Below are 8,949 nucleotides of genomic sequence, written 5' to 3'. Positions count from 1 at the left end.
CTCTGCACCTATAGTGCTGACCTCTTCAGCATTCCCTGCAATCTTTTCTGCCGTATTAGCCCGTCTACATCCCACTTAGAAAGATTCGGTCGTGTGCTTCATGTGTCTTTCTCCCTGAATTGGCTCCAAATAAACGGATCAGGATTGTAAAACTATCCCCCCAAGACATACGACTAGGAATTGTCAAGGAGACTTTGGTCCACTATCCATGTCTATTATGCCAGTCACTCATAATGATCCCTTGTGGTGTGTCATACGTCATCATGACACTGATCCATGACACAGTTTAATGCTATTTGGGGATGCTCCGGCATCGCGCAGCCTCCATCCTGTACCTTTGTAACTCGCTGCAGCTGATTCCCCTTGGCTTCTACAGAAGCACTGCGCCGTCTAAACCCAAAGCCACCATCTCGGGCTCTTCCCAGCCGCACGCGCTGCTCGGAGTTTCATCTATTTCTCTGGCTGGGGGGGGGAGCTATGTTGTCTTTCCTCCTTCGTTTCCGCGCCGCATCCCACAGCCCAGCAGCTGCCCTCACCCTCCCACTCTCGCTGCTCTGCTCGCGCGGTCCCCTCCGCCCGCGGTAGGTTACACCGCGCGTGAGGCGTTCGGTGCTCCTCAAATCACCCTGGGAAAGAAGATCACGTTTCCACAACCGAGCTATCTATATCGCGCGTGGGCGACAGGCAGTGTCTCCGCGCTGCGTACACACAAACTCTCGTGTGCGGCGGGTATACGCAGCGGGCTGGGGTGGCCTCACCCCACGCAGTTCCACGTGCCAAGCACCACGCGTGTCTGTGTCTGCCTGTGCCTGTGCAGTCACACCCAGCCCGCGGCCATCGCGTTGTCCCCGCAGCTCCACAGCGGAGATGTTAGCAGCTCCCAGTAGGAGCGAGCCGGAGAGGTCGGACGGGAGCTGACGGGACTCCCCCGGGGTAACGCTGCCCCTACGGCAGCTGGGGGCCGGGATGCTCCGGTCCCTCATAAGAGGATGCCCCGGGCGGGATCCCGCCTACCCTTGGCCCGGCGATGCGCGGCGGCGCGACCCTTCTTGCCCGGCCCTGCCTGGCCCGGTTCTGTTCGGGTCGGTTCTACTCGGCTCGGCTCGGTTCGATTCGGGATGCTGCTGCGCGTACCGTGCAGCCGCCCCCGGTGCAGCTGCTTCGCTCCGGCTGCGGGAGGGCTGCAGGAGGGAGGCAGACAATAGCGGCAGCTGAAACACCTGCGATTTATCACGGCAATAAAATATGTACAGTAATGTGGAGTAATTGCTCTTTCCGCTTCCAGAGGGAGCTCAAAGCTGGAAAATCAAGGTTGGAGTCTTCCAAACTGTAAACAGTTTCCACAGGGCACATCCGAAGCATACGCAGATAGACAGGGAGACAGACAGGGAGAGTTCCCGGCTCGTCTCAGCAGGGACTTTAAGATGCGTTTAACACTGTGCGAAGAGGGATAAAGAGTCTGTCAGCGCGTATTAATCTGTTTAGCTGCAGCGCGGAGCTGCGAAACTTCTACCTGTGCGCAGCCGTGAGAAAGCCGAGCGGGTGGTGAGAGGTGAGCGGGGCCCGCGCTGAGTCACGGCCGCGTCGCTGCCGCTGCGGGAGCTCCCCGCAATGCGCAGGGCCGGCGCCGGCGGGACCCACGCGCGGACCTCGCCTCGCTGCCCTCGCTGAGGGGTGCACCCCGGCTGCACACGGACACACCTCCGAGTGTTTTGCCGCCGTGTCCTCGAGGTGTAAGTGTGTGCCACATGTTGTACGGGATGTACCCCGTCTCTGGCAGCTCGGTAACGGCCGGCATTAAAAATTCAACTCTGACTCGGAAATCGCAAACTCTAATCAGGGCCGCCTCGAAGTGAGGCTGCGATTTGGGTTTGAGGAGATGCATTGCTCCTCTGCTGCTCCAGAAGCCAAAATTCACCTTCCCCCTCACCATCATCTTCCTCCTTGCCCAGCCTGGGTCGCACTGCCTGCTCACCTGCACAGCTCGAGCTCACACCCCTGCCCCTGCCCCGCCGGTGTCGCCCCCGCCGTTCCCCGCACCGGAGGTCCGCCCCCACCGCCCTCCCCGCCGCCGGTTCCTTGCCCTGCTTATAAATCACCGAGAACAAGTTGCGAGTTCCTTTACTTCAGGGAAAAATAAACAAGTAAAAATAAATAAATTAACACGGCTTTATTGCTCTTTTAGCAGCGAGATGGCATCTTTCTGCTTATGAGAGGCGAGGGGAGAGGGAAGAGAGGGCAGTGCGCAACGAGCCCTCACCGCTCCCCGCCAGGTGACTGCGCCTTTACCCCACCAGCCACCCACCCCGGGAGCGGCTGCTGGCGGCCAAAATCTCCAGCGGAGGTCCTGGCCGTGCACGGGAGGGAGGGCAGAGCCCCGCACGGCACGCAGAGGAGGTGTAGAGAGGGAAGCAGCCCCGACCCAGGCTCGTACTTGGGCAGGAAAAACTCTTTACCCCCACTTGCCAGTCTTTTCACCCCGCGCCGGAGTCCTGATGTGTAGCGTACTCCAGCGAACAATTCTGTTTATCTCCTCACAATGGCAGTCCTGTGGGCTATAATGCGACATACACAGCGGTGACTGAGCATAGAGAGCTCTGAGTGCGCACGAATGCGTACGGTGAAATGCCACCTTCCCTACCTGTCCCTTTTCTCAGCTACCTCGAACAAAAGGCGTCCCGGATGCTTTTTGTGACACTGAATTAATTCCAAATATTTGGTACACAAACTTAGAGAGCCTAAAGCAGATTAATTTTCCACAGTAATCCAATTAAAAGATTTCTAAACTAATCTTTTTGGAAGAAGAAGAAGAAGGAGAAGAAAGAAAGAAAGAAAGAAAGAAAGAAAGAAAGAAAGAAAGAAAGAAAGAAAGAAAGAAAGAAAGAAAGAAAGAAAGAAAGAAAGAAAGAAAGAAAGAAAGAAAGAAAGAAAGAAAGAAAGAAAGAAAGAAAGAAAGAAAGAAAGAAAGAAAGAAAGAAAGAAAGAAAGAAAGAAAGAGAGAAAGAAAGAAAGAGAGAGAGAAAGAGAGAAAGAAAGAAAGAAAGACAGGCAGACAAACCAGTGCAAGGCTAAAGAGGAAAATCGTTTTTATGGCAGTGATTTATGGCACAGGTTCGGTCTATAGGAAGAGGCTTTCCGCACTTTGAGGTGACCACTGTTCCTCCCCTCTGAGGTCGCAAATACACCTTAGCAAACACGTGGGTCCAGCTGACTGTTTTTAATTTTATTTTTATTTTCCGGAAGTGCAAGGACCGAATCTCGCCCTTTAGCACACCGAGGAAGGAGTTCGGTCCCTCGCGAGCACCCGAGACTTTTTAAAGTGCTAATAGATTTATGGTCTCTTTTTCCTACGCCCATCCAGAGTAATTAGCACATATGTTCTAAATAGATGATAGTTTTGTGAGCAATAAAGCAATTACCCATCGCAGGAGCTGACAGTTCCTCCAACTAAACTCCAACCAGCAGCTAATTGGAAAAGTCATTTCAGCTCCATTGTCTGCAATTAGTCCTGCTAAACTATTACACCCCAACTACCTGGTTTGAGGTTTATTTATTCATTCCTATTTGCATTTACAAACGTTCACCAAGTAAGCCACGCTCAACTTTCCCACTGCGGCGATTCTCCTGGCCCGCGCTCGGGCGGTGCTGCGGGGATCGGCGCTCTCACGCGGCTCTGCACCGCGGGTACAAACCCGCATCCCCTCGGCCACCGCGTCCTCACGGGCGAGCGGGGCGGTGGGGAGGGAGGGAGGAAAGCACTGATGCTGAGAAACGATCGCTATTCTCCTTTCTCATTGAGTATGACCTCTCTATCTCCCTACGCCCACCCTCTGAAGGAGCCCCTAAACCCTACAGCGGCGACCCTCTGCCCCTCCCCGTGGCGTCGGGGCGGCAGCCCCTCCGGTGGCCCCGAGGACGGGGCGAGGTCTGGGGTCAGGGAGATCTCTCCTGCCACCCCCCGAAAGTGTCTGTGCCCCGTGTCCCCGTTTGGAGGTGTGTGTGTGTGTGTGTGCGTGGGGGGGAGGAGGGGGGACGGACACACGGACGACTAAGAGGCAGTTCGGGCTCAGTGAGTGCACAGTGAGTGGAAAAAATGTGTTAAACATCGGTTTGACGCCCCACCGGAGCTTCAAAATATACACCGGCTGGATTTCTTCTACTTAATTTAATCTTTACTGGACGGGGTTTCTCCTAGACGTCTATTCAGCAGAAGTCCCAGCAAAACTGTCGCGGGGGGGGGGGAGGCGGGGGAGGACCGCTCAGCCTCCGGTTTGCCGCGCAGAGTGCAGCAGGTATTTAGCGGAAGCACTCGCAGGAGTTTGAAGTGCGTTTCTAAAGTCAGTACTTCTGCCCGGAGCTCTAGCCGGTCCTGGAGTGGGGAAGATTTGTGTGCTGGGATGGGGACGGGTAGCCTTAGCAACAAAGTGGTCACTTGAAGGAATTTACAGGGAAAGCATCCCGGGCTGAGAGAGAAACGTCAATTTCTGAGCGGCAAGCAAGCAGAGAAGAGATAGCGCCCTGAGCCTCTGCAACAAAGCTTCCTCTATGAGCTCGCGGCCCCAGAGCCGTCTGCTCCCTGTTTAGTTTTATTTTCCCTTCCCTCTGTGCTTCCAGAGCACAGTCGCCGGCCCTGGCACGGTGACCGCTGCCCACGGCCGTCGACCGCCGCATCGCGCACCGCCGGGCTCGGGGCGCCCAGCGCAGCTCCGCACGGCCGGGACGGCCCCCAAAATAAACAGCCCCACTCCTCCGGCAGCCGGCTCCTTGGCACCGTTCATAAGCACTGCCCTCGGCGTAAAAAAAAAAAAAAAAAAAAAAAAAAAAAAAAGCCCTGCGGGTGAGAGGCAGGAGGGGCCGGGCTGCTCCCTCCGAGCCCCGGCCCTGCGGGGAGCGATGCGCGGGGGTGGCGGGGCAACGCGGGGCCGGGTCGGTGCGGCTCCCGCACCTCCAGGCAGGCGGCCCCGCTGCGAAAGCCTTTTCGTTGCTCCCTGAGCTTCTACCCCCCCGCACCCCCCCCCCCTCCCCGCCACCACCACCGCCCTTCTTCTTCTTCTTCTTCTTCTTTTTTTTTTCTTTTTCCATTACGAGCGATTAGATGGTGTCTATTCAAAGTTGCTGATCCAGAGAGAAAATAGGAGTAGATAAAAGGAGATTTCAAGTGACCTCCTCGTCCCTTTCACACCAACCTGAGCCCCAGAATAGCCAAGGATCAGCTCGGACAAAAGCCCTTTCCTTTTCCCTTTCAGCTTCAGAAGATTCAGTGCAAGGGGTTAACAATAAAACATATAACTCCGGCCCCGTTTGGTAGATCAGCCAATTTTGTATCCCTTATTAACGACACCGCTGGATGTGCCCGGGCTTCACCCCGAGAAACGTGTGAATAAGAAAAGCCTTCAGATGGTAAAATGCATCGCTGTCATCTGCGGCTTTTGTGAGGGGCCGGAGCGGTCTGTGGCGTTTGTTCTCTTTAGCCTAAACTTTACCTAAAGCGTATCCCGGTCCTCCCCGCGCGAGCAGAAATCGCTGTAATAAACATATCTCAGAGCTGACAGATTAAGTGAAAATGCGAAGGTTTATTGTTCAGATCAACTTCTGATGGGGTAAACACGCTTACTCTGCTGCTACCAGAGCCTCACTGCTGCCTCTTCCCCTGCAAAATACTTCTGCATCATTTTATTTCAGATGCGGGGCAGAAAGTGACTGCGAGCACCCAAACGCGTTCGAGGCAAAAGTCCGCATCAGACCTACGTCTGAAGGACTGATCCCCACCGTGGGGGAGATGGGCTCTCTGACAGGTGACTGTCAGGGACGGGTCGCACAGCGCAGCGATCGCTCGGTCAGAGCAACTTCTCAACTTCCAAACTCGTTTCCAAATCTCAGCTCTCTCTCGGAAGCCCTCGCCCGGCTCGGAGTAAGCAATAACGTCAAATTCACCCGACAGAGACGAGGCTTTAGAGCACGGTCTCCACGCAGAGCCTCGCGCTAATGGCTTTGGTACACTTTTGTTTCTTTTGGCTTCGGCGCTCGGCTCACCGCAGCTTTATTTGTGCCGAAAGTAAATATTTGGTCCCGGATTCACCCGTGTGCTTAGAATGATTCTCAGATTTGCCTTATATAGGAAGGTTTGATTTGCATCAAGAGGTCATCACTTTCTGTCCTGGAGCCTGAGTGGGGATTGCCATCTCCTTTTTGTGTCAAACAAGTGGCCTTCGCTCGGGGTGCTCTCTCCCCACCCCGTGCAGACGTCTTTATTAGTTCCAGGAATAGATCTTTTTATTTGTTTCTTTCTACTTTTCTTTCTTTTCCTTTTTTTTTTTTTTTTTTTTAAGAGAAAGTAAAAAAGAAAAAAAAAAAGAAAGAGAAAGGAAGAAGGAAAAGAAGAGGAGAAAAAGAAAAAGAAAAAGAAAAAGAAAAAGAAAAAGAAAAAGAAAAAGAAAAAGAAAAAGAAAAAGAAAAAGAAAAAGAAAAAGAAAAAGAAAAAGAAAAAGAAAAAGAAAAAGAAAAAGAAAAAGAAAAAGAAAAAGGAGAGGCAGACTTTGGGATGCTCAGGCTTTTCTGTGTGGATGGATGGAAGGATGGATGGATGGCGAGAGCAAAGTTGTGATTCAGCGCCCTGCTTTCGGGTTGGCACCGCAGCCCGCTCCTTCTGAGCGCTAACAAATGACAAACCCCGGCTCGGCGCGGCCCCGCCGCCGGGGAGGCTGCAGGGACGGCAGATTGCCTTCCCGAGGGGGTGGTGGCGGGGGGGGGCCGCTGTCACGCCGCTTTTTGCCAACCCCGTCTAAAATAATTCACAGGAGCGCAGGGAGGGAGACGAGGAGACGACGGCGAGCGGGGGGGGGGGGGGGGGGGGGGGGTGCGGAGGGGAGGGCGGCCTTTGCCGGGGTTCAGCGCCCGCGGAGGGCACAGGGGCGCCCGGGGTGTCCCGGCGGGGCAGAGCCCCCCGCCCACATCTCGGAGGTCAGCGGAGAGCGGCGCGCTGTTGGCCGCGACCGCGGAAAAATCGCGTCGGAGGGGGGTGTGGGGAACCCACTGCCACGAGGGGTTCAATAAAAGGGCGATAAATTAGGCAGCAGAAGGCGCTGCGGGGCTGCTGGAGGGGGCGGGGGCAAGGGAAGGCCGTGCTACCCCAAAGGCCTTCCCAGGGTCTCAGGCTGGCGGAGGTGACCTGGGCGGGCAGCGGCAGTGGCAGCAAAGACACCTGGAAGGGAGCAGGGGGTGCCCACGGGGGGTGCCCACCCAGCGGCACAGCGCGGCGGTGGGGCAGGGATGGCGGTACCGAGCACCCAGTGGTGGTTCTGGGATGGGGCCGAGTCCCGGGTGCTGCCCCCAGGTGATGCATCCCCCGCTCCCTCCCCCCCCCCCCCCCCACTCCCCCGATACAGCACAGCAGAGACCTTCTGCAAAGTGGATAGCGATCCCTTCCCCCTGTGAAACAAAATCCCTGGCCCGTGCATCTCTCCCTGCACTGCCTGCAGAGCTTGGCTACCCTTCGGGGCTGGCCACAGCGAGGGACTAGGGAAAGGGGAGAAAGACAAAACTAAAAAATTGGGAAAGGAAGGAAAAGGCCTGGAAGAAAAGGGTCCTAGTGTTAGAAATGAGGCCTGGATGGGTTCTGCTGACTGCCAAGGCCTGGCACAGTACAGCCCTCCCATTGGAGGGCAACCAAGCCGAGCCGTGCTTCTGCTCCATCTGCGGGTGTTCCCAGGGGCCCAGCTGGGACTGGGACAGGCAGAACCCCAAAAGCCACTCCGCAGCTTTGCAGCCTGAGTGTGCTCACCGTCCAGAGCGTAGGATGCTCAAAGGCTGAAAGCTGGGGAACGAGGGAGGAATTTGCAGATGCTCCGGGCCCTGTGACAGAAGCCTGCACAGTTATTGTCCTCTGTCTGCTCCACGCCCTTTGAGTACATGCATACACATAGATGCATATACATACTGGGTGTACACGTATATCCTTACCCACACGCTGCTCTGCGGAGCTGGGCAGGTGAGGCTGGTGATTAACATTTTTTGGAGAAAACACAGCACCTGCTCCTGGCTCGCACGCAGTCTTCCACCGTGCCAGCATCACCATACCTGTAGTCGAGTTTGCATGATGGTCCCCACCCCCGCCCACCCCCCATCGCCAGAAACAGCTCTCAGAAGTTGTCACCACACATCTGCAGAGAGAACTTTTCCTTTGTGGAGGGGACAAGAGGGCTTCGAAGGAGAGGGGCGGCGCGGTCACGGGTTGGGTTACACCGAGGGAAAGGCACACAGAAAGGAGGTAAAAAAAAAAAAAAAAAAGAGGAGACTAAAAGAAACACACAAGTAACCCTACGTTTTCCCAGGTCTCTGCGACCCGAGATGAGGACCGTGGAGTGGCCAAGGGGAAGTCGGGTCCGAGCAGGTCCCCGTCCCTCGAACCTCTTCCCACTCCAGCTTCGCAGAGGTTAAAAAGCAATCACAGCCCATTTCCCAGCTAAGTGTGAGTTGTGGCCGTTCCCAGTGCCCCGCAGTTTGTCGGGGGCAGGGAATGCCTCCCGCCGGCCCAGCTCCCTCGCACCTGGCCGCCTCACGGACGGCCCCCTCCGACCCCGGCTCTGCAGCAGCCCCACAGCCGCGCTTCTCCGCCAACTTCGTGGCCCTCCGAGCGCCGCGTGTTCCGAGCCGCCCTTCCCGAGCGCGGAGCAGCGCACGGAGATGGGCCCCGGCTCGCAGGCGGCTGAGGGGAGCCGGTGCCTCCCCGGTGCCGCGCAACCCATCCCGCAGCAGAGCGACTCTTGTGGGTCCGCGCTCCCTCCCCGCCGGGCACGGAGGCATCTGATTGCCGCCCCCGTAATCTGTTGACACTATCGCCCGGATAAACAGGCTGCCATCGATCTTTTCATTAGGTGATCAAATAACAAACGGAGCAGGTGAAAGACAGCGGCACCGCTCCTCTCGCCCTTCCCCAGCCTGCTGCGAGAC

This window comes from Gallus gallus, chromosome Z (genome assembly GCF_016699485.2).
Source record: "Gallus gallus isolate bGalGal1 chromosome Z, bGalGal1.mat.broiler.GRCg7b, whole genome shotgun sequence".
NCBI classification, from domain to species: Eukaryota; Metazoa; Chordata; class Aves; order Galliformes; family Phasianidae; genus Gallus; species Gallus gallus.
Note: the sequence above shows the minus strand (reverse complement) of the source record.